The following is a 24,588-nucleotide window of genomic DNA, read 5'->3' as shown; positions in this document are numbered from 1 at the left end:
ACTTGATTCATAAGAAATCACAAGATATGATTCTAGAACTCAAAGTTTGAATCTTTCTTAACAAGTAAGTAACAAACTTCAAATTTTTGAATCAAAACATTAATTGATTATGTTATTTTCGAAAATTTGGTATAAAAATAAGAAAAAGATTTTTGAAAAAGATTTTTGGAATTTTCGAAAATAACTAATAATTTTGAAAAAGATTTGATTTTTGAAAAAGATTTTGAAAAAGATAAGATTTTCAAATTGAAAATTTGATTTGACTCATGAGAAACAATTTGATTTTAAAAATTTTTGAAAAAGTCAATCCAAATTTTTGAATTTGATGAGAGAAAAAGGGAAAGATTTTTTTGATTTTTTTTTGAATTTTTATGATGAGAGAGAAAAACACAAAAAAAATGCAATGCATGAAATTTTTAGATCAAAACATGTGATGCATGCAAGAATGCGATGAATGTCAAGATGAACACCAAGAACACTTTGAATGTCATGATGAACATCAAGAACATATTTTTGAAAAATTTTTTTTAATGCAAAGAAAACATGCAAGACACCAAACTTAGAATTCTTTAATGCCTAGACACCAAGAATTTAAGAATGCATATGAAAAACATGAAAAGACACAAAACAAAAAATCATCAAGATCAAACAAGAAGACTTACCAAGAACAACTTGAAGATCATGAAGAACACCATGAATGCATGAGAATTTTCGAAAAATGCAAGATGCATATGCAAGTGACACCAAACTTATTATATGACTCAAGACTCAAACAAGAAACAGAAAAATATTTTTGATTTTTATGATTTTCTAATTTTTTTGTATTTTTTTTCGAAAATTAATTTGAAAAAGGAAAATAAGGATTCCAAAATTTTTAATATGAATTCCAGGAATCTTGCCATGTTAGTCTAAAGCTTCAGTCCAGGAATTAGACATGGCTCACTAGCCAGCCAAGCTTTCAATGAAAGCTCCAGTCCAAAACACTAGACATGGCCAATGGCCAGCCAAGCTTCAGCAAATATGGATACTTTTCAAGTATAGAACAACTAAGTGTGTGAGAATCTCTTCTTTTGTGATGGTAAGTTGAAACCCCAGTCCAAAAATTAGACATGGCTTATAGCCAGCCAGGCTTCAACAAATCATCATGAAACACTAGAATTCATTCTTAAAAATTCTGAATAAAATTTTTGAAAATATTTTTATATTATTATTATTTTTTTTTTCGAAAACAAAGGAGAAATTTTTGAAAGATTTTTTGAAAAATATTTTTTTTTTGAAAAGAAAACAAAAAGAAAATTACCTAATCTGAGCAACAAGATGAACCGTCAGTTGTCCAAACTCAAACAATCCCCGGCAACGGCGCCAAAAACTTGGTGCACGAAATTGTGATCTCCAGGCTCGAACAAATCCTGGTAATGGCTCCAAAGCTTGGTGCTCTGATCTTAATTCATGATTGTCACAACTTCGATACAACTAACCAGCAAGTGCACTGGGTCGTCCAAGTAATACCTTACGTGAGTAAGGGTCGAATCCCACGGAGATTGTTGGTATGAAGCAAGCTATGGTCACCTTGCAAATCTCAGTTAGGCAGATATAAATTGGTAATGGTGTTTTCGAATAATAAATAATAGAATAGGGATAGAGATACTTATGTAAATCATTGGTAGGAATTTCAGAAAAGCGAATGGAGATGCTTTCGTTCCTCTGAACCTCTGCTTTCCTGCTATCTTCATCCAATCAGTCTTACTCCTTTCCATGGCTGGCTTTATGCAAGGGCATCACCGTTGTCAGTGGCTACATCCCCTCCTCTCAGTGAATAATATGCTCACGCACCCTGTCATGGCACGGCTATTCATCTGTCGGTTCTCGATCATGCTGGAATAGGATTCACCCTCCTTTTGCGTCTGTCACTAACGCCCAGCACTCGCGAGTTTGAAGCTCGTCACAGTCATTCAATCATTGAATCCTACTCAGAATACCACAAACAAGGTTTAGACCTTCCGGATTCTCTTGAATGCCGCCATCATTCTAGCTTATGCCACGAAGATTCTGGTTAGGAGATCTAAGAGATACTCATTCTAGCTTAATTCATGTAGAACAGAAGTGTTTGTCAGGCACGCGTTCATAAGGGAGAAGGATGATGAGCGTCACACATAATCATCACCTTCATCACGTTCTTGGGTGCGAATGGATATCTTAGAAGCGAAATAAGAAGAATTGAATAGAAAACAGTAGTACTTTGCATTAATCTTTGAGGAACAGCAGAGCTCCACACCTTAATGTATGGAGTGTAGAAACTCTACCGTATGAAAATACATAAGTGAAGGTTCAGGCATGGCCGAGATGGCCAGCCCCCTAAAACGTGATCAAAGGATCATAAGGTAATCCAAAGATTGTCAAAAAGACTAGTAAAAGGTCCTATTTATAATAAACTAGCCACTAGGGTTTACATGAGTAAGTAATTGATGCATAAATCCACTTCCTGGGCCCACTTGGTATGTGTTTGGGCTGAGCCTGAGTGTTGCACATGCAGAGGCCATTTGTGGAGTTGAACGCCAGTATCTGTGCCAGTTTGGGCGTTCAACTCTGGTTTTGGATCCTTTTCTGGCGCTGGACGCCAGATTTGGGCAGAAGGCTGGCGTTGAACGCCACTTTACGTCGTCAATTCTTGGCCAAAGTATGGACTATTATATATTGCTGGAAATCCCTGGATGTCTACTTTCCAACGCAATTGGAAGCGCGCTATTTCGAGTTCTGTAGCTCCAGAAAATCCACTTTGAGTGCAGGGAGGTCAGAATCCAACAGCATCAGCAGTCCTTTTTCAACCTCTGAATCTGATTTCTGCTCAAGTCCCTCAATTTCAGCCAGAAAATACCTGAAATCACAGAAAAACACACAAACTCATAGTAAAGTCCAGAAATGTGAATTTAACATAAAAACTAATGAAAACATCCCTAAAAGTAACTAGATCCTACTAAAAACATACTAAAAACAGTGTCAAAAAGCGTATAAATTATCCGCTCATCAGTACACATATATAATCTTTGCAACCTTGGCTTCAGTGAAAAGTATCGCAAAACTTTTGTAGCTTCCTTCTTCATTTTCTTCTTAGGGATCCATCAAGATATACCGCAACACTGGCATGTATCTTGTAAGTTATCTGGATTGTCATCCAGATATAACATATAATCATTGGGGCAAACATCTATCTTAGTGTATTCCAGGCCAAGTTTGCAAATTACTTGCTTGGCCTTATAAAAACTAGAAGACAACTGTATTTGATCAAATGTATCTCTCAACGAATTCAAAATCATATTCATGGCCTTATCACTTACTCTACACAAGACCTTTATATAATACAATTTGAGTATAAACTCCAACTTTGTGCATTTACTGTTCTCGTGCAACTTTTCATTTCCGTCTCTTACAAATTCATTGAACTCGCTACCATTATCAACAGATGGCTCATGTAATATTTCATCCACGATGTCTTCATCTCCATTATGATTAACTGCATCATTCACTCCTGTTATACCTTCATCCCCAAGGTGGCCGAATACATCATTCATTAATGTTTCTAGCAGATTCTCTTGGTGTGGTGTCTCTTGCACTTCTATACTACTTGGCTCAGCAGGTTGTATTTCACCATGATGATTCCAAACAACATAGTTTTTGGGAAACGACTTTAACAGCAAGTGATCCTGAACTGTGTCTCTATTATGCCATTTTCCAAATGCACTTCGTGGACATGGGCAACATATTCTATTCAAAATGGCAGCTCTCGCGAAAGCTGTAACACCCTACTACATAGAGTTTTACGCTTAAGTCGTAGAACAGAGGTAGTGTGGTGTTACAGACCTCTAAACAGCATAATAATTACATAATAGAAAAGAGGGTAATATACTAGGAGCCTTGGAACAAGTCGGTAAGCAAAAATCGCGGAAACTTAAAAGCGCAACGCTCAACGGAAAGGATTACTTGCGTGCTAAGAAATCTAATAGAAACATGATAAAGACAAGCAAAAGAATAAATGACAGCCAAGGAAACAGCATAACTAGCCCCTGACTCAGCCTGCGAAGCTAAGGCTGGCCAGATGATATATATATATATATATATATATATATATATATATATATATATATATATATATATATATATATATATATATATATATATATATATACATAAGTGTCCCCAAAATACACCAACATATCAAAGTAAACTCCTAGCTCTCCCTCAACCTCTAAGATGAGCAGCATACATAAGTTACTTGGAGAGTAAGCTAAACTTATATATACATATGTACAACCAGAAACCAAAATACACCCAAGAACTACTTCGCTTTCCAGGATCCAGACGGCTAGCGAGGAGCCTCTCGACCTGCATCTGAAAAAAACCAATACAATATGGAATGAGACAGCATAACTAGCCCCTGACTCAGCCTGCGAAGCTAAGGCTGGCCAGAGGATATATGTATATATATATATAAACATACATAAGTGTCCCCAAAATACACTAACATATCAAAGTAAACTCCTAGCTCTCCCTCAACCTCTAAGATGAGCAGCATACATAAGTTACTTGGAGAGTAAGCTAAACTTATATATACATATGTACAACCAGAAACCAAAATACACCCAAGAACTACTTCGCTTTCCAGGTTCCAGACGCCTAGCGATGAGCCTCTCGACCTGCATCTGAAAAAAACCAATACAATATGGAATGAGAACTGGAGGTTCTCAACATGGTAAAAGTGCCACGCGTATAATAAATAAGGTCCTGAGAATGCCATAGGCAATCTTAGAACTCCGTTATTCAGTTATCCAACTTAAGTACTAACCAGAAGCCATAAGTAGAGGTAGGTGTTCTAGTTCTACCTAACTTACTCAAATTCAAACTTAACCTAACACGAAACTATTTTCTCCGTTCCCTCCATCCTTCCATCATTTAAAATGCAACAGAAACAGGAAACCAAATAAGTTCACGCACAAGTAGTGAGCAGATAGTACAAATAGCAAATAGAACAGATAGTAGGTGACATATAACAATTAGGCAAACCCAGGAAATGCATAGCAGTCAAACAAACAAATGCATATGATGCATGCCTGTCCTATGGCTGATGGGGCCCATCTGTCGGTTATCCAGCCAACCCGACAAGTCCGAAAACCTTAGACTGTCCCCCGTCGCGCATCCCCAAGAGTCTATGCATAGAGTTCACATTCATTTATCATATAATCACTCAATGGGGGCTATCTATACCCGGGAGTTTATACGTGCCCGGTCACCCTTACGACGTAGGGTCAACAGAGTATCGAGAATCGACCTGGAACACGTGGTGGCGAGCCACGGTTCTTACCCAGGAAAACTCGTGTCTCAGATATCTTTATTCATAAGCCAAATCATATTCATAATCATTCTTTAATCAGTCATTAAAGCCATTGCAGTTTAACCTCATTCATTAACAACTCCCTTTTTACACTTCTCCTCATTTTTACCTTTTTCTTCACTCCCAAGTTGCCCCAAACTCCCTAACTCTTGCTATTTACTAACTTACTAGTAGGGTCTAGGATTAACAAAGCAAAAGTAGGGGTTTTAGAGTTTAAAACAATGTTTAGAATAGAAAAATAAAGGTGCTGAAAAATAGGACGTGTGCATGCGCACGCACAGGTGTGTGCGTGCGCACGGCTGGAAAAAGAAAGCAGGACGTGTGCGTATGCACGTATGCGTGTGTGCGCACAGATTACTTGGTGTGCGAGTGCCCCACCTGTGCTGGCGCCACCAACAGAAGACTTGCCCTGGGGTGTGCGTGCGTATGTAAGAACCGCAACTAATCAACTGGTTAATTAAGTGATTAATTGCCCAAATTAGATTCTAAAAAGTTAGAGAGAGAATTTGGGGATTTAAAGGTGATTTTTGGACTCAGTGAGTCTTTCTGAGTCAGAAAATGTGCTTTCTACGAAAAACCGTGAAATATCGCGAACCGGCAGTTGAACCGGTTGAACCGGTTCAAGTCTGCCTGGTACCACACGAGAAAAGTGAAAACCGTCAAAAAACCTTACAAAAATATTAGAAATGGAAAACCGGGCTTTAATTTTAAAGATTTGGCCCGAAGTTAGGCCAAACGGGCTAAAAACGCTAACGGGTTGGACCGGGCCCAAGTTGGGCCCAAACCCAACATATAAATACACTTAAATGAACCCATTTCAGCCACTTTCACCCTCATAACCTAAACACAACAGCAGCTGAAGTGAGGAGAGAGGTGAGAGCTTTTCACCATTGTTACTATTCACTTCAAACTTCCCAAGCTCATATCTTGAGCTACGGAGCTCCGATCGTCACACCGTTTGCGGCTACGCGTTCCTTGTGAAGAGCTCTACAAAACCCACCCAAGAAACCCTCAAGGTAATCACGAAATTTTCCCTGTTTTTCTCTTCAAAATTTTGGGTTTTATTAGAGTTTTGGGTTAAATGGGTTTTTGTGATTTTGGATGTTTAGGTTTGCTCTAATCCTTGCTTAGCTTTGGATTTGTGTTATCAAATCTGTTGGAAAAGGTAAAAGCTCTTAAACCCTTGTGAGATTATGCTTATGTTGAACCCTAGGTTGATTTGTGGTGATTTATATGTATATAGTTTGATTATTGTGGCTTTGGGAGCTTTTGGAACTTATTTGTGCTTGTTGGAGTGGATTTGAAAGCTTGGATTGTGGTTGGAAGCTTGTTGGTGCTCATTTTGAGTTTGGGTGCATAAAGGGAATCGGCCAAGGTATGGTTTCGGTTTCCTCTATGTAGTATATAATATTCATGGACACTTAGGCTAGTTGACCCTAAGATAGGATTGAATGTTGTTGGTGTATGAATAATTATGTGTAAATTGATGTTAATTGTTGGTATCCTTGGAATATTATGATTAAGGATGATTATGGAGAATTGTCGGTAGTTAATGATTGATGATGAATAATGATGTTGTTGGAATTTAATGATTATACAGGTTGATGAGGGATGTATGATTTATTGTTGTTGATGAGGGTTTGTTGATGTAGTTGATAATGGATGATAAATATTGATATTTTTGGTAATTGAAGGTGAGTGTTGGGATTGTTGATAAATGGTTATATTGATGTTGATAGTATGATGTTGGAGTTTGATGTTGAAATTAATAATGATGATGGTTAGTAAGGCTATTATTATGTATTTGATAGTGAGAATTGATGATTATATATGGTGGAGTGGTAAATTGGATATGGAAAATGGTAAATTCTAATATGTGATAGAATTGATGTGGTTTTGGTTGGATTGGGTTATGAAAGTTGGTAAATTGAGATTCTTGTGAGTCTTGGTAAAAGTTGACTTTTGGTGAACTTTGTCTAATCATAACTTATGTCTTGGTTTTCAAAATCTATTGAAATTAGTTTAGCATTAAAGCTTATTGAAAACTGTTCGAATCGATATAAAGTTTGTAAAAAATTAGAATTTGGTAGAGGAAGTTATGATCATTCAAAGTTGGTGTTAAAAATCTGAAATTTTCCAAAGTTGCAGAATTTCATTACTTCTGATATGTGCGGGTGCACACGTCCTGTTTCTCAAAAATTTATTTGTTTTCAACTATTTTGCTTTTTCAACAAGGTTGTAAGCTTCTATAACATCATTTTAAGATGTTTGGGCCTAGTTTTGAGTATTAGAACATGGGATATAAATTAAGGGCTCTAGTACATGATTTTAAGGTAAATTAGAAAACGGAGGCCTAGGTTTCTGGCGTGCTGAGAATGGTTTGACGTTAGGTGAAGGATGATTGGTATATGAGATGAGGAATGATAGACTTTTGGTATTTGGAAACTGAGTTAAAAGGGACAGTGGTTGAGATGAGTCGGGGACTCGGATTAAAGTGATGGATCTATGTATGCTGAAAATACTTTTGAAAACCATTGAAATAATATTTTTACATGATATTTTAGGACGCTATGCGCTTGGCAGGGACGGTGGTTAATCCCGCCTATCGAGGTAGCGGCGGCAGCGTAAGGTCGGTGGTTAATCCCGCTTACGTTGAGATGTGAGGTCTGAGGCAAGAATATCCCGCTCACATCCCTTCGGATCTATAGGGCGAGCAGGCGCCGGTACTTGGACAGTGATCCGGGCACTATATCTCGGGGGTTCCCATATGAGAAATCCGAAGGGCGACGTCTCCATGGAGATGTGTCGGGTTGGCAGTTGAACCGACAATGTGATATCACAGCCAGTAGGGCAGGCATTCATCATATGCATTTCCTATCTGCTTGTATGCTTTGTCTACTTGTAATGGTTTGCCTAATTGAATAACATGCTTACTTGCTATCTGAATTATTTGCCATATATGCTACTACTTGTGCTTTACTTGCTTTGAACATTATCTGTGTTTTCTGCTGGGATTGAGGAGGTTCGGAAGGCGGTGGCGATGGGATCGCATGGAGGATCGGTTGGTGAAGACTGTGGGACAGCGGTGTTTGGTTAGAATAGAAATCCCTTAAGATAGATAACCTGGTTTATTTAAGTCAAGTTGGTATATTATGCTTAAATGTTTTAGAATGCTTTAAGTTGAATCTTGTGATTGATATGAAGCTTAGGATTGCCTTTGGCGTCCCGGGGTCTTATATCCTATATCACTGGGAACTGTTACCATACTGAGAACCGCCGGTTCTCATACCATATTGTTGTTGTGTTTTTCAGATGCAGGTCGCAACCCACCTCGGTGAGTTGCTTTGGTTGGTGACAGGAGCGGAGAATCTTGGATCATTTTGGAGTTCTTTTTGGTTTATTTTATTTATACATCTCTCCTTTTGTATTTTGTTTTGCCTAGAGGCATGTATTTGAGAGAACAAAACTTGTATAAGCTGTTTTCACTGTATGGTTTTGTATATCAGTATATGGCTAGCCGGCTTAAACTCCGCGAGTCGTGACTAGTTCCCTATGATATTATATACTTATCTTTTGTTATATCTTCTCTGTTTCTTATGCCTTAAGCTAGTAGCTCCGTTAGTACGTTTGTGCTTCGAAATTCTGTTTTTGAGCTATATCTTTCATCGGGCTTCTAGATTATACTATTCTTTCTATATATATATATATATATATATTATGTATGAGTTTAGAACTGTCGTAATCTCTGATTGACCTTGGCTTTACGACGCGAGGTAAGGCTTAGGCTAATTAGGGTGTTACATTTAGTGGTATCAGAGCGGTTCGTACTCGTGAGCCTGAGGGATGGACCGATTGTGCTTCATTGCATACTCTGTGTGTCTTTTCTTTGATGCTATTAGGTTATCGGTTTGATATATGCATAGCATGCTTGTTTGTGAGTGCCTGTTTGGGATAATTGAAGCACTAAACTTTTGATATTGAGACTGATCACCTTGATATCTATTGTTTGGTGTAGACAGGAATCCTACATGGCTACTCGCAGGCGAGGTTGAACGCGTACACGGGGAAGTAGGAATGAGCAACCAGCTAACAATCACGCCGAATTCATGGCGGCGATGGCGAATCTTGCTAACACCATGGAAGCTAATGCTGCTGCGACTCTGCAAGCAGTGCAGAGATTGGGCCAACCGACTGGAAATGGCAATGGAAATGGGAATGGGAATGGCGAAGGGAATACCAATGATAATGCTGAGGGTAACAGCGATAACACAGGAAGAGTTCTGATGACCCTGGCGACGTTCCTCAAGGTTCATTCGCCAACTTTTTGAGGATCCACAGATCCTATTGAAGTGGACCACTGGTTCCAGGCTATAGAGCGTGCTTTACAGGCGCAACATGTTCCTCTCAATCAATATGTAGAGTTTGCCGCTTATCAGCTAGCGGGAGAGGCCCAGCCCTGGTGGCAAGCTAAGTGTCGTTTGCTACAGCTTCAAAACGCCGACATTCCATGGGAGGTGTTCCAAACGGCTTTCTACAAGAAATACTTTCCTGAGTCTGCAAGGGAAGCAAAGGAGATGGAGCTAATGCAGCTGAAGCAAGGTTCCATGTCTGTGGCAGAGTACACCAACAAGTTCGAAGAGCTTTGTAGGTTTTCTTGGGTATGTCAGGGTGACCCGGAGACTTTCGAGAGCTGGAGGTGCATTAAGTACCAAAGGGGCTTAAAGGACAACATTATGATTGCTGTGGCTCCTATGGAGATCTGTGTCTTCTCCAACTTGGTGAACAAAGCAAGGGTAGTGGAGGAGTATGCCAAGACAGTGGCGGCATCTAAGGACACTCATGGAGGGAGCTCTAGTCGTGGGCGTGGCAAGTATTTTCATCCTAGAGGACAAAGCTTCAAAAGAAGGGGATATACTCCTCAAGGCCAAGGGGGCTTCAGAAAGAACAATCAGAATCAGTTTCAGTATACTAAAGGCAGAGGAAATCAGAGTAAGAGTTCTCCGGATTTAGCTTGTGATCGTTGTGGACGTTTTCACCCTTATGACTCATGTAAGATTGGTTTAGGTGGTTGCTTCAAGTGTGGGTTACCTGGCCACATTGCGAGGGATTGCCCTCGTGGGAGGAATCAGAATGCGGGCCAGAGTCAGCATTAAGGTCGAGTCTTTGCTGTGAATGCCAAGGATGCTTCCAAGGCGGATCCTTTGATGAAAGGTATATGTCTAATTGGTGATAAATCCTCAGTTGCATTATATGATACTGAAGCTTCGCATTCGTTTATTTCATTTGCTAAAGTTGAGGAATTAGGCTTGAAAGTATCAGAGTTACCTTTTGATCTACATGTACATACTCCGCATCAAACAGTTATGACTAGGTCAGGTTGTAGACAAGTAGGTTTCAAGCTTTAGGGTAGAGACTTTGTACACGATTTGATCTATTTACCAATGGTGGGGCTGGAGATGATTTTGGGGTTTGATTGGTTGTCGAAGAACCGGATTTTGTTGGATTGCTTTGAACGGACAATTCGGTTTATGCCGGAAGGAGAAAATGGAGCAGTGGTAGCTACGGGGTATTACCTGAACTCTGTAATGGTGCATTATAGTGGGGAGGAGTGTCAGGGTTATATTCTGTTGGCTGCTAATGCGTTGGGCGATGCCCAGAACTTAGATCAAATTCTGGTGGTTAGAGTTTTTCCAGAAGTGTTCCCGGAAGATATCCCTGAGTTCCCACCTCAAAGGGAAATTGAGTTTGCAATTGAATTGGTGCCGGGAGCTGGACCAGTATCGATTGCACCGTATAGAATGGCTCCTATAGAGCTGGCAGAGCTAAAGACTCAGTTGGAAGAGCTTCTGAATAAGAGGTTCATTCGACCAAGTGTATCACCGTGGGGAGTGCCAGTTTTATTGGTGAAGAAGAAAGATGGAGGGATGCGTTTGTGTGTGGATTACCGACAATTAAATAAAGTGACAGTAAAGAACAAGTACCCGCTGCCAAGGATAGATGACTTGATGGATCAATTGCAAGGACCTGGAGTGTTTTCCAAGATTGATTTGATATCCGGTTACCACCAGATAAGAGTGAAGGAAGATGGTATCCCTAAGACTGCCTTTAGAACACGCTATGGACACTACGAGTTTGCGGTAATGTCTTTTGGGTTAACGAATGCACCTGCTATTTTCATGGATTACATGAACAGAGTGTTTCGTCCCTTTTTGGACAAATTCGTGGTGGTTTTCATAGATGACATCTTAGTTTACTCTAAGACGGTAAAGGAGCATGAGGAACACTTGAGGATTGTACTGCAAATCTTAAAGGAGCAGAAGTTGTACGCTAAGTTGTCAAAGTGCGAGTTCTGGAAGGAGGAAGTAAAGTTCTTAGGCCACGTGGTGAGTAAGGGAGGAATAGCTGTAGATCCTTCTAAAGTAGAAGCGGTGATGGAATGGGAAAGACCGACGACTGTGACGGAAGTCAGAAGCTTTTTGGGTTTAGCCGGATATTACCGGAGATTTATCGAAGGATTTTCCCGGATTGCGCTACCAATGACAAAGTTGACAAGGAAAGAAGTGCCGTTCGAGTGGACGTCGGAGTGCGAAGAAAGTTTTCAAACGTTAAAGCAGAGATTAACTTCAGCACCTGTTCTAATCCTACCGGAACCGCGTGAACCATTTGAGGTATATTGTGATGCTTCTTTGAAGGGTTTGGGTTGTGTGTTGATGCAACATCGGAATGTAGTGGCTTACTGATGAGCGGATATTTTATACGCTTTTTGGGGTTAATTTCATATAGTTTTTAGTGTGTTTTAGTTAGTTTTTAGTTTATTTTCAGTAGCTTTTAGGAAAAATTCATATTTCTGGACTTTACTATGAGTTTGTGTGTTTTTCTGTGATTTCAGGTATTTTCTGGCTGAAATCGAGGGAGCTGAGCAAAAATTTGATTCAGGCTGAAAAAGGACTGCTGATGCTGTTGGATTCTGACCTCCCTGCACTCAAAGTGGATTTTCTGGAGCTACAGAACTCCAAATGGCGCGCTTCGAATTGTGTTGGAAAGTAGACATCCAGGGCTTTTCAGAAATATATAATAGTCCATACTTTTCTCAATAATAGATGACATAAACTGGCATTCAACGCCAGTTCTATGCTGCTATCTGGCGTCCAGCGCCAGAAACAAGTTAGGAGTTGGAGTTCAACGCCAGAATTGGATCCAAAGCTGGCGTTGAACACCCAAAACAGCCCTATACACGTGATTAGCTTAAGTCTCAGCCCCAGCACACACCAAGTGGGCCCCAGAAGTGGATTTCTGCACCATCCATCTCAGTTTACTCATTTTCTGTAAACCTAGTTTACTAGTGTAGTATTTAAACAACTTTTAGAGACTTGTTTTGTACCTCATGACATTTTAGATCTGAACTTTGTACCTTTTTATGGCATGAGTCTCTAAAATCCATTGTTGGGGGTGAGGAGCTCTGCTGTGTCTCAATAAATTAATGCAAGTAATTCTGTTTTCCATTCAAACATGCGTGTTCCTATCTAAGATATCCATTCACACTTCAATGTGAATATGATGAACGTGACAATCATCATCATTCTCCCACAAACGCGTGCCTGACAACCACTTCTGTTCCACTATAGAATGAATGAATATCTCTTGGATCTCTTAATCAGAATCCTCGTGGTATAAGCTAGATTGATGGCAGCATTCAAGAGAATCTGGAAAGTCTAAACCTTGTCTGTGGTATTCCGAGTAGGATTCAGGGATTGAATGACTGTGACGAGCTTCAAACTCGAGAGTGCTGGGCGTAGTGACAGACGCAAAAGGATAGTAAATCCTATTCCGGTACGATTGAGAACCTGCAGATGATTAGCCGTGCGGTGACAGCGCATTTGGACCCTTATCACTGGAAGGATGGATGGTAGCCATTGACAACGGTGATCTACCAACACACAGTTTTCCATAGGAGGACGTGCATGCGTGAATCAGAAAACAGAAGAAAGCAGAATTCCAGAAGACAAAGCATCTCCAAAACTCCAACATATTCTCCATCAGTGCATACAAGTATAATTTGTGTTCTGCCCCTTTTATTCCTTGCAATCAAAATTGATAAGTGAATTATTTTATTGTTTTCCTGACTAAGAGTTACAAGATAACCATAGATTACTTCAAGCCAACAATCTTCGTGGGATCGACCCTTACTCACGTAAGGTATTACTTGGACGACCCAGTGCACTTGCTGGTTAGTGGTACGAGTTGTAAAAAGTGTGATTTACAATTCGTGCACCAAGTTTTTGGCGCTGTTGCCGGGGATTGTTTGAGTTTGAACAACTGGCGGTGAATCTTGTTGCTTAGATTAGGAAATTTTTGTCTTTTGGGTCAGAGTCTTTTATTTTCTTTTCAAAAATTTTTCAAAAATAATTTTTCTATTAAATCTCGTGCCAAACTTTAAGTTTGGTGTTTTCTTGTTGGTTTTCCTTTGTTTTTCGAAAATTTTATTTTGATTTTCTAAAAATTTTAAGTTTGGTGTTCTTTCTTCATGTTCTTGTGTTCTTGTGAATCTTCAAAGTGTTCTTGAGTTTTCCTTGCGTCTTGATCTTAAAATTTTTAAGTTTGGTATTCCTTGGTGTTTTCCCTCCAAAATTTTCAAAAACAAGGAGCATTAGATCTAAAAATTTTAAATCTTGGGCTATCTTACCGTTTCTCTCTTTCCTCTTTAAATTCAAAAATATCTTTTCTCTCTATTTTTAAAAACAAATTTTCGAAAATTATTTTTAAAATTCAGATTTTTTTTTTCAAAAATTTAAAATCTTTTTCAAATCATATCTTTTTCAAAACTTCTTGATCACTTTCTCTCTCCTCATTTTTTCGAAAAATCTTCACCTATTTTTATTTATTTTGTTTTAATTTATTTTATTTTTGAAATAATTAAATAAATAAATAAATAAATAAATAAAAATAAAATTTTTATTTTACATCATCTCCCTTTCTCCATCATGGATCTAAGTGGAAATGAACAGTCCAGGAGGACTCTGGGGTCATATGCTAACCCCTCTACTGCTTCATATGGGAGTAGTATCTGCATACCCTCCATTGGAGTCAGTAGCTTTGAGTTGAATCCTCAGCTCATTATCATGGTGCAGCAAAGCTGCCAGTATTCCGGTCTTCCACAGGAAGAACCTACAGAGTTTCTGGCACAGTTTTTACAAATTGCTGACATAGTACATGATAAGGAGGTAGATCAGGATGTCTATAGATTATTACTATTTCCATTTGCTGTAAAAGATCAAGCCAAGAGGTGGTTAAATAACCAACCTAAGGCTAGCATAAGGACATGGAAACAGCTGACAGAAAAATTCATGAATCAATACTTTCCTCCAAAACGGATGACACAGCTAAGGCTGGACATCCAAGGCTTTAAACAAGGAGATAATGAATCTCTTTATGATGCCTGGGAGAGATACAAGAGAGCTCAAGATCTCTTTAGATTGCTCAGCTGGTGGATCTATCCACATGAGAAAGACAATTGAAGAAGCTCAAGAGCTCATTGATACAGTTGCTAGAAATCAGCATCTGTACTTAAGCAGTGACCCTTCCATGAAAGAAGAGGCTAAAACAGTAACTGCTGAACTCAGTCCTACAGAGCAAGCTGCTGAATTCAATCAGCAATTGGATTTTCTAACAAAGCATTTAGCTGAATTCAAGGATAAACTACAAGAGACAAGGATGGCTAATATAAACATGGAAGTATAATTAAAGCAAACAAGGCAGCAGCTGTCAAAACAAATAACAGAAGAATGCCAAGCAGTTCAACTAAGAAGTGGGAAAGCACTAAATACCCCACTTCAAAGCAGCAGGAAACCAAGAAATGAGCAAACCACCCAAAATCCATCTGAGGACAGTAAGAGCCCAGGGAAAAATAATTCTGGCGCTAAAACGCCAGAAGTTGGGTGGAAGGCTGGCGCTGAACACCCAGACCATGCTCAGGACTGGCATTCAACGCCAGAAACAAGCAAGGATCTGGCGTTGAACGCCCAAAAGAAGCACAGTTCTGGCGTTCAAACGCCAGGAACAGATGAGGAGCTAGCGTCTAACGTCACTCCAGCTTCTAACTCTGGTACTCAATTGCCAGTGAGGGATCAGACACACACAAGTGCTGATAACAACCCATCTAAAAAGGCTTCTTCAACCACTTCTGTAGGAAATAAACTTACAGCAACTAAGGTTGAGGAATATAAAGCCAAGATACCTTATCCTCAAAAACTCCGCCAAGAGGAGCAGGATAAGCAATTTGCTCGCTTTGCAGATTATCTCAGGACTCTTGAAATAAAGATTCCATTTGCAGAGGCACTTGAGCAAATACCTTCTTATGCCAAGTTCATGAAAGAGATCTTGAGTCATAAGAAGGATTGGAGAGAAACTGAAAGAGTTCTCCTCACTGAAGAATGCAGTGCGGTCATTCTGAAAAGCTTTCCTGAAAAGCTTAAAGACCCTGGGAGTTTTCTCATACCATGCACATTAGAAGGTAATTGCACCAAGACAGCTTTATGTGATCTTGGGGCAAGCATCAACCTAATACCTGCATCCACTATCAGAAAGCTTGGTTTAACTGAAGAAGTTAAACCAATCCGGATATGTCTCCAACTTGCTGATGGCTCCATTAAATACCCATTAGGCATGATTGAAGACATGATTGTCAGAGTTGAGCCATTCGCCTTTTCCACTGACTTTGTAGTGCTGGAAATGGAGGAGCACAAGAGTGCCACTCTCATTCTAGGAAGACCCTTCCTAGCAACTGGACGAACTCTCATTGATGTCCAACAGGGGGAAATAACCCTGAGAGTCAATGATGATGAGTTTAAGTTGAACGCTGTCAAAGCCATGCAGCATCCAGACACATCAAAAGACTACATAAAAGTTGATCTTATTGACTCCTTGGTAGAAGAGATCAACATGGCTGAGAGTCTCGAATCAGAGTTGGAAGACATCTTTAAAGATGTTCAGCCTGATTTGGAGGATTCAGAGGAAATGAAAGAGCCTCTGAGATTTCCTCAGACAGAGGAAAAACCTCCTAAACCCGAGCTCAAACCATTACCACTATCCCTGAAATATGCATTTCTAGGAGAAGGTGACACCTTTCCGGTGATCATAAGCTCTGCTTTAAATCCACAGGAAGAGGAAGCACTTATTCAAGTGCTAAGGACACACAAGACAGCTCTTGGGTGGTCCATAGGTGACCTTAAGGGCATAAGCCCAGCTAGATGTATGCACAAAATCTTATTAGAGGATAATGCTAAACCAGTGGTTCAACCACAAAGGTGGCTAAATCCAGCCATGAAGGAAGTGGTGCAGAAAGAGGTCACCAAATTACTGGAGGCTGGGATTATTTATCCTATTTCTGATAGCCCCTGGGTGAGCCCTGTTCAAGTTGTCCCCAAAAAGGGAGACATGACAATGGTTCATAATGAAAAGAATGAACTGGTTCCTACAAGAACAGTTACAGGGTGGCGCATGTGTATTGACTACAGAAGGCTCAATACAGCCACCAGAAAGGATCATTTTCCTTTACCATTCATAGACCAGATGCTAGAAAGACTGGCAAGTCATGATTATTACTGCTTTTTGGATGGCTACTTAGGCTATAACCAGATTGTAGTAGATTCCCAGGATCAAGAGAAAACAACATTCACATGTCCATCTGGAGTGTTTGCTTATAGAAGGATGCCATTTGGGCTATGTAATGCGCCTGCAACCTTCCAGAGATGCATGCTCTCTATTTTCTCTGATATGGTGGAAAAATTCCTGGAAGTCTTCATGGATGACTTCTCAGTATATGGAGACTCATTCAGCTCCTGTCTTGATCACCTGAAACTAGTTCTGAAAAGATGCCAAGAGACCAACCTGGTTTTAAACTGGGAAAAATGTCACTTTATGGTGACTGAAGGGATTCTCCTTGGGCATAAAATTTCAAACAAGGGAATAGAGGTGGATCAAGCAAAAATAGAGGTAATTGAAAAATTACCACCACCTGCCAATGTTAAGGCAATCAGAAGCTTTCTGGGACATGCAGGATTCTATAGGAGGTTTATAAAGGATTTTTCAAAAATCGCAAAACCTCTGAGCAATCTGCTAGCTGCTGACACGCCATTTGTATTTGACACAGAGTGTCTGCAGGCGTTTGAAACGCTGAAAGCCAAGCTGGTCACAGCACCAGTTATTTCTGCACCAGACTGGACATTACCATTTGAGCTAATGTGTGATGCTAGTGATCACACCATTGGTGCAGTACTGGGACAGAGGCATGACAAGCTTCTGCACGTCATTTGTTATGCTAGCCGCGTTTTAAATGATGTCCAGAAAAATTACACAACCACAGAAAAAGAATTGCTTGCAGTGGTTTATGCCATTGACAAGTTTAGATCATACTTAGTAGGATCAAAGGTGATTGTGTATACTGACCATGCTGCTCTTAAATATCTACTCACAAAGCAGGATTCAAAACCCAGGCTCATAAGATGGGTGTTGCTTCTGCAAGAGTTTGATATAGAAATAAGAGACAGAAAAGGGACAAAAAACCAAGTGGCTGATCATCTGTCCCGGATAGAGCCAGTAGAAGGGACGTCCCTCCCCTCTCTTGAGATCTCTGAGACTTTTCTGGATGAGCATTTATTTGCCATTCAGGAAGCACCATGGTTTGCAGACATTGCGAACTATAAAGCCGCAAGGTTCATACCCAAAGAGTATAACAGGCAACAAAAGAAAAAACTAATTACTGATGCAAAGTACTACTTGTGGGATGAACCCTATCTCTTTAAGAGATGTGCAGATGGAATAATCCGGAGATGTGTGCCTAGAGAAGAAGCACAGAGGATCCTATGGCATTGCCATGGATCACAATATGGAGGCCATTTCGGAGGTGAGCGGACAGCCACCAAAGTCCTCCAATGTAGTTTCTATTGGCCAACACTCTATAGAGATTCCCGAGAGTTTGTACGTAACTGTGACAGTTGCCAAAGAGCTGGTAATCTGCCCCATGGTTATGCCATACCTCAACAAGGGATCTTGGAGATTGAGTTGTTTGACGTATGGGGAATTGACTTCATGGGACCTTTCCCACCATCATACTCAAACACTTATATTCTGGTGGCAGTTGACTACGTATCAAAATGGGTAGAGGCCATTGCCACACCCACCAATGATACTAAAACAGTGCTGAAGTTCCTCCAGAAATATATCTTCAGCAAGTTTGGGGTCCCTAGAGTACTAATCAGTGATGGGGCACTCACTTCTGCAACAAACAGCTTTGCTCTACCATGGTCCGGTATGGGATTCGCCACAAGGTGGCGATTCCATATCATCCACAGACTAATGGGCAAGCTGAAGTCTCTAACAGAGAGCTAAAAAGAATCCTAGAACGGACTGTAAGTACCCGTAGAAAGGATTGGGCAAGAAGCTTGGATGATGCTCTGTGGGCATACAAAACAGCATTCAAGACTCCTATAGGGACCTCTCCATACCAACTTGTGTATGGTAAGGCATGTCACCTGCCCGTGGAACTGGAATATAAAGCCTACTGGGCAACCAGATTCCTAAACTTTGATGCCAAATTAGCTGGAGAAAAAAGATTGCTCCAGCTAAATGAGCTAGAGGAATTCAGATTCACTACTTTTGAAAATGCCAAGCTTTATAAAGAAAAATAAAAAAGTGGCATGACAGAAAGCTGTCATCTAGAATCTTTGAACCAGGACAAAAGGTTCTGTTGTTTAACTCTAGGCTCATGCTATTCCCCGGGAAACTGAAGTCCCGGTGGAGGGGACCATATGTGATTACAAGTGTATCACCATATGGTTATGTGGAGCTTCAAGATATTGATTCCGATAAGAAGTTCATTGTTAATGGACAGAGAATCAAGCACTATCTTGAAGGCAATATTGAGCAAGAGTGCTCAAGGCTGAAGCTAGATTAAAAGCTCAGCAAGGTCCAGCTAAAGACAATAAAGAAGCGCTTGCTGGGAGGCAACCCAGCCATGGGGCATCACTTCCTCTAAGCATTTTGCCCTATTCTTGATTTTTTTGTTTATATAAAGTTCACTGATACTAAGGTAAAGAGTCAATTGTATAAATTCACAGGGTTACAGAAGGATTCTGTACACAAAATAGAGAAAAAGAGCTCACTGGCAAGAAAATGCCAGTAAAAATCTGTTTTGGGCGTTCAACACCCAAAAGAGGCATCCACTGGGCGTTGAATGCCAGTAAGGATAGCCATCTGGGCGTTAAACGCCAGAAAGAAGCATCTTCTGGGCGTTGAACGCCAGAAAGAAGCTCCTTCTGGGCGTTTAACGCCAGATTTACAGCGTCCTGGGCGTTCAGAAAAATGTCCAGTGATAAAGGAGTTCCTGGCGTTCAACGCCAGAAAGAAGCAACAACTGGGCGTTGAACGCCCAGGAAAGGCAGCATTTGGGCGTTGAACGCCTAAAACATGCAGCGTTTGGGCGTTCAAACGCCAGGATGGTGGGGAGGAGGTAAATTCGTTTTTTCTTCATATTTTTCATTTTAATCCTAATTTTCATGTTTCAATTCATGATTTCTTGCATAAACATGTTAAGAACCCTGATTTCTAAAAACCCTTCTTTAAAAATATTAAATGTATCTTAATCCATAAGCATAAATCCTTTTTTTTTCAATCCAACTCAACTCTTTTTCAAAATTTTCAAAATAAATCTCTCTCTTTTCATTCAAAAATCTTTTCAACTAAGCAACATCTTTTTCAAATCTCCATACTATCTTTTTCAAAATTCCAAATCTATCTTTTTCAAATATCTTTCATATCTTTTCAATTTTAAATCATATCTTTTCTTATCATATTTTTTTCTAAAAATCATATCTTCTATCTTATCTTTCTTCCTATTTTCGAAAACCCACCCCCTCTCCCTTTAAATATGGGTTTGGCCTCCCTCCCCTCCCATCCACCATTGCACCTAGCTCTCCTTCTCTCCCTCTCCTTTCTTTTCTTTTTGCTTGAGGACAAGCAAACCTCTAAGTTTGGTGTGCTTATCCGTGATCACTAAGATCATGGCTCCTAAAGGAAAACAACCCACTCCAAGAGGCAAGAAAGAAAGCATTCCAAAACCACTTTGGAATCAAGGGAAGTTCTTAACTAAAGAACATTCAGACCATTATTACAAAATAATGGGTCTAAGATCAGTGATCCCGGAAGTTAGATTCGATCTGAAAGAAGACGAATATCTGGAGATCCAGGAGAAATTCGAATCAGGAACTGGGAGATCCTAGCTAATCCTGAAACGAAAGTGGGAAGGAATATGGTCCAGGAGTTCTATGCTAATATATGGCATACAGACAGGCAAAGACTATCTGGATCTGCTATCTATGACTATCGGACCTTGGTCAGAGGAAAGATTGTTCATACCCATCCTGACAAGATTAGGGAGATCTTAAAGCTGCCTCAGCTGAAAGATGATCCAGACTCCTTCAATAGGAGAATGATGAGAACAGACAAGGGCCTGGATAAGATTCTAGAGGATATATGTATCCCTGGAGCCAGTGGACCACCAGCACGAAGGGTGTCCCAATTCAACTCAAAAAAGAAGATCTCAAACCAGTCGCCAGAGGATGGCTGGACTTCATTGGGCATTCTCTGCTGCCCACTAGCAACCATTCTGAAGTCACTATTAGAAGAGCGGTGATGATCCATTGCATCATGATGGGAAAAGAAGTGGAAGTTCATCAACTGATTTCAACTGAATTCTACAAAATTGCAAACAAAAATTCCAAAGATGCCAAGTTGGCTTATCCAAGCTTGATTTTTATGCCCTGCAAAGACGCTGGAGTAAGGATGGGAATAACTGAGTATATCTCAGTTGAGCGGCCAATCACCAAAGCATCAATGGAAAAACAACAAATACAGGATGACCCCATCAAGAAGCGAACACAGGAAATTCTCCCAGAAATCCCTCAATCTGAATACTGGGAGTATCTGGAAACATCTATTACTAAGATGCAAGAAGCTATGGAACAAATACAGAAAGAACAGAAGGAACAAAGTAGCATTCTTTGCTATTTGCTTAAAGAACAGGAGGAGCAAGGGCGTGATCTAAGGGAATTGAAGCGCCAGAAATTATCTCTTGAAGGACTAAGCACCCCGCAGATTAAAGGAACATCCACCTCCCAGAACAAAGGTTGTTAAATTCTAATCTTAGCCTTAACTCTGTGACAACTGTTTTTATTAGTTTTACCTTAGAAGTCATATAGTAGTAATTAGTATCTATATTTTTGATTTTATCCCCAATTAAGCTATAATTTAATTTTATCATCATCATTAAACATGAATAAAATAGAAGAATTTCTTTAGAATAAGAGGCAATATTTTTTGAGTTTTTAAGATAAATTCTAATTATTTACATGTGGTGGCAATGCTTTCTGTCTTCTGAATGAATGCTTGAACAGTGCATATGTCTTTTGAATTTGATGTTTAAGACTGTTAAATATGTTGGCTCTTGAAAGAATGATGAACATGAGACATGTTATTGATAATTTGAAAAATCATAAAAATGATTCTTGAAGCAAGAAAAAGCAGCAAAGAACAAAGCTTGCAGGAAAAAAAAAGCAAGCAGAAAAAGCTAATAACCCTTAAAACCAAAAGGCAAGGGTAAATAAAAAGGATTCCAAGGCTTTAAGCATCAGTGGATAGGAGGGCCTAAAGGAATAAAATCCTGACCTAAGCGGCTAAACCAAGCTGTCCCTAACCATGTGCTTGTGGCGTGAAGGTGTCAAGTGAAAACTTGAGACTGAGCGGTTAAAGTCAAGGTCCAAAGCAAAAAGAAGAGTGTGCTTAAGAACCCTGGACACCTCTAATTGGGGACTTTAGCAAAGTTGAGTCACAATCTGAAAAGGTTCACCCAATTATGTGTCTGTGGCATTTATGTATCCAGTGGTAATACTGGAAAACAAAGTGCTTAGGGCCACGGCCAAGACTCATAAAGTAGCTGTGTTCAAGAATCAACATACTAAACTAGGAGAATCAACATCACTATTTGAATTCTGAGTTCCTATAGATGCCAATCACTCTGAGCTTCAATGGATAAAGTGAGGTGCCAAAACTGTTCAGAAGCAAAAAGCTACTAGTCCCGCTCATCTAATTAGAATCTGAGCTTCACTCTAAAAAAAAAAAACTCTGAGATATTGTTGCTTCTTAAAATTATTTGTATTCTATTTTATTTATCTAGTTGCTTGAGGACAAGCAACAGTTTAAGTTTGGTGTTGTGATGAGCGGATATTTTATACGCTTTTTGGGGTTAATTTCATATAGTTTTTAGTGTGTTTTAGTTAGTTTTTAGTTTATTTTCAGTAGATTTTAGGCAAAATTCATATTTCTGGACTTTACTATGAGTTTGTATGTTTTTTTGTGATTTCAAGTATTTTCTGGCTGAAATCGAGGGAGCTGAGCAAAAATCTTATTCAGGCTGAAAAAGGACTGCTGATGCTGTTGGATTCTGACCTCCCTGCACTCAAAGTGGATTTTCTGGATCTACAGAACTCCAAATGGTACGCTTCCAATTGCGTTGGAAAGTAGACATCCAGGGCTTTCCTGCAATATATAATAGTCTATACTTTTCTCAAGGATAGACGACGTAAACTGGCGTTCAACGCCAGTTCCATGCTGCTGTTTGGCGTCCAACGCCAGAAACAAGTTAGGAGTTGGAGTTCAACGCCAGAATTGGATCCAAAGCTGGCGTTGAACGCCTAAAACAGCCCTATGCACGTGATTAGCTTAAGTCTCAGCCCCATCACACACCAAGTGGGCCCCAGAAGTGGATTTCTGCACCATCCATCTCAGTTTACTCGTTTTCTGTAAACCTAGTTTACTAGTCTAGTATTTAAACAACTTTTAGAGACTTGTTTTGTACCTCATGACATTTTAGATTTGAACTTTGTACCTTTTGACGGCATGAGTCTCTAAACTCCATTGTTGGGGGTGAGGAGCTCTGCTGTGTCTCAATGAATTAATGCAAGTAATTCTGTTTTCCATTCAAACATGCGTGTTCCTATCTAAGATATCCATTCGCACTTCAATGTGAATATGATGAACGTGACAATCATCATCATTCCCCCACGAACGAGTGCCTGACAACCACTTCCGTTCCACTATAGAATGAATGAATATCTCTTGGATCTCTTAATCAGAATCCTCGTGGTATAAGCTAGATTGATGGCAGCATTCAAGAGAATCTGGAAAGTCTAAACCTTGTCTGTGGTATTCCGAGTAGGATTCAGGGATTGAATGACTGTAACGAACTTCAAACTCGAGAGTGCTGGGCGTAGTGACAGACGCAAAAGGATAGTAAATCCTATCCGGTACGATTGAGAACCTGCAGATGATTAGCCGTGCGGTGACAGCGCATTTGGACCCTTATCACTGGAAGAATGGATGGTAGCCATTGACAACGGTGATCCACCAACACACAGTTTGTCATAGGAGGACGTGCGTGCGTGAATCAGAAAATAGAGGAAAGCAGAATTCCAGAAGACAAAGCATCTCCAAAACTCCAACATATTCTCCATCAGTGCATACAAGTATAATTTGTGTTCTGCCCCTTTTATTCCTTGCAATCAAAATTGATAAGTGAATTATTTTATTGTTTTCCTGACTAAGAGTTACAATATAACCATAGATTACTTCAAGCCAACAATCTTCGTGGGATCGACCCTTACTCACGTAAGGTATTACTTGGACGACCCAGTGCGCTTGCTGGTTAGTGGTACGAGTTGTAAAAAGTGTGATTTACAATTCGTGCACCACTTACGCATCGCGTCAGCTGAGACCGCATGAGGTGAATTACCCCATTCATGACTTGGAATTAGCGGCAATTGTGTTTGCATTGAAGATTTGGAGACACCACTTATACGGAGTAAGGTTTAGCGTCTTTTCTGATCATAAGAGTCTCAAGTACATCTTTGATAAGAAAGAGCTAAATATGCGCCAGAGAAGGTGGATGGAGTTGCTTAAAGATTATGATTTCGAGTTGAGTTATCACCCTGGAAAGGCGAACGTGGTAGCTGACGCTTTGAGTCAAAAATCTTTAACAATTGCTTGGATGAGAATCAAGGAAGAAGAACTAGTGGATAAGTTTGTAGATCTTAAGCTGGATATTAGTGAAGTTGCCGGAAGAGCTTGTTTGAACCAGTTACAGATTTCAAGCA

General features: G+C 39.9%; 1 pseudogene; it reads left to right on the top strand.

The window, feature by feature from the left end:
* The first annotated feature begins 9,414 nt into the window (after positions 1-9,414).
* Positions 9,415-10,791, top strand: LOC148546496 (uncharacterized; annotated as a pseudogene).
* The last annotated feature ends 13,797 nt before the right edge of the window (positions 10,792-24,588 follow it).

The sequence above is a fragment of the Arachis ipaensis genome, chromosome B9, assembly GCF_059453495.1.
Source record: "Arachis ipaensis isolate K30076 ecotype BB chromosome B9, ASM5945349v1, whole genome shotgun sequence".
Taxonomy (NCBI): domain Eukaryota; kingdom Viridiplantae; phylum Streptophyta; class Magnoliopsida; order Fabales; family Fabaceae; genus Arachis; species Arachis ipaensis.
This window is presented reverse-complemented; position numbering and strand designations above follow the sequence as displayed.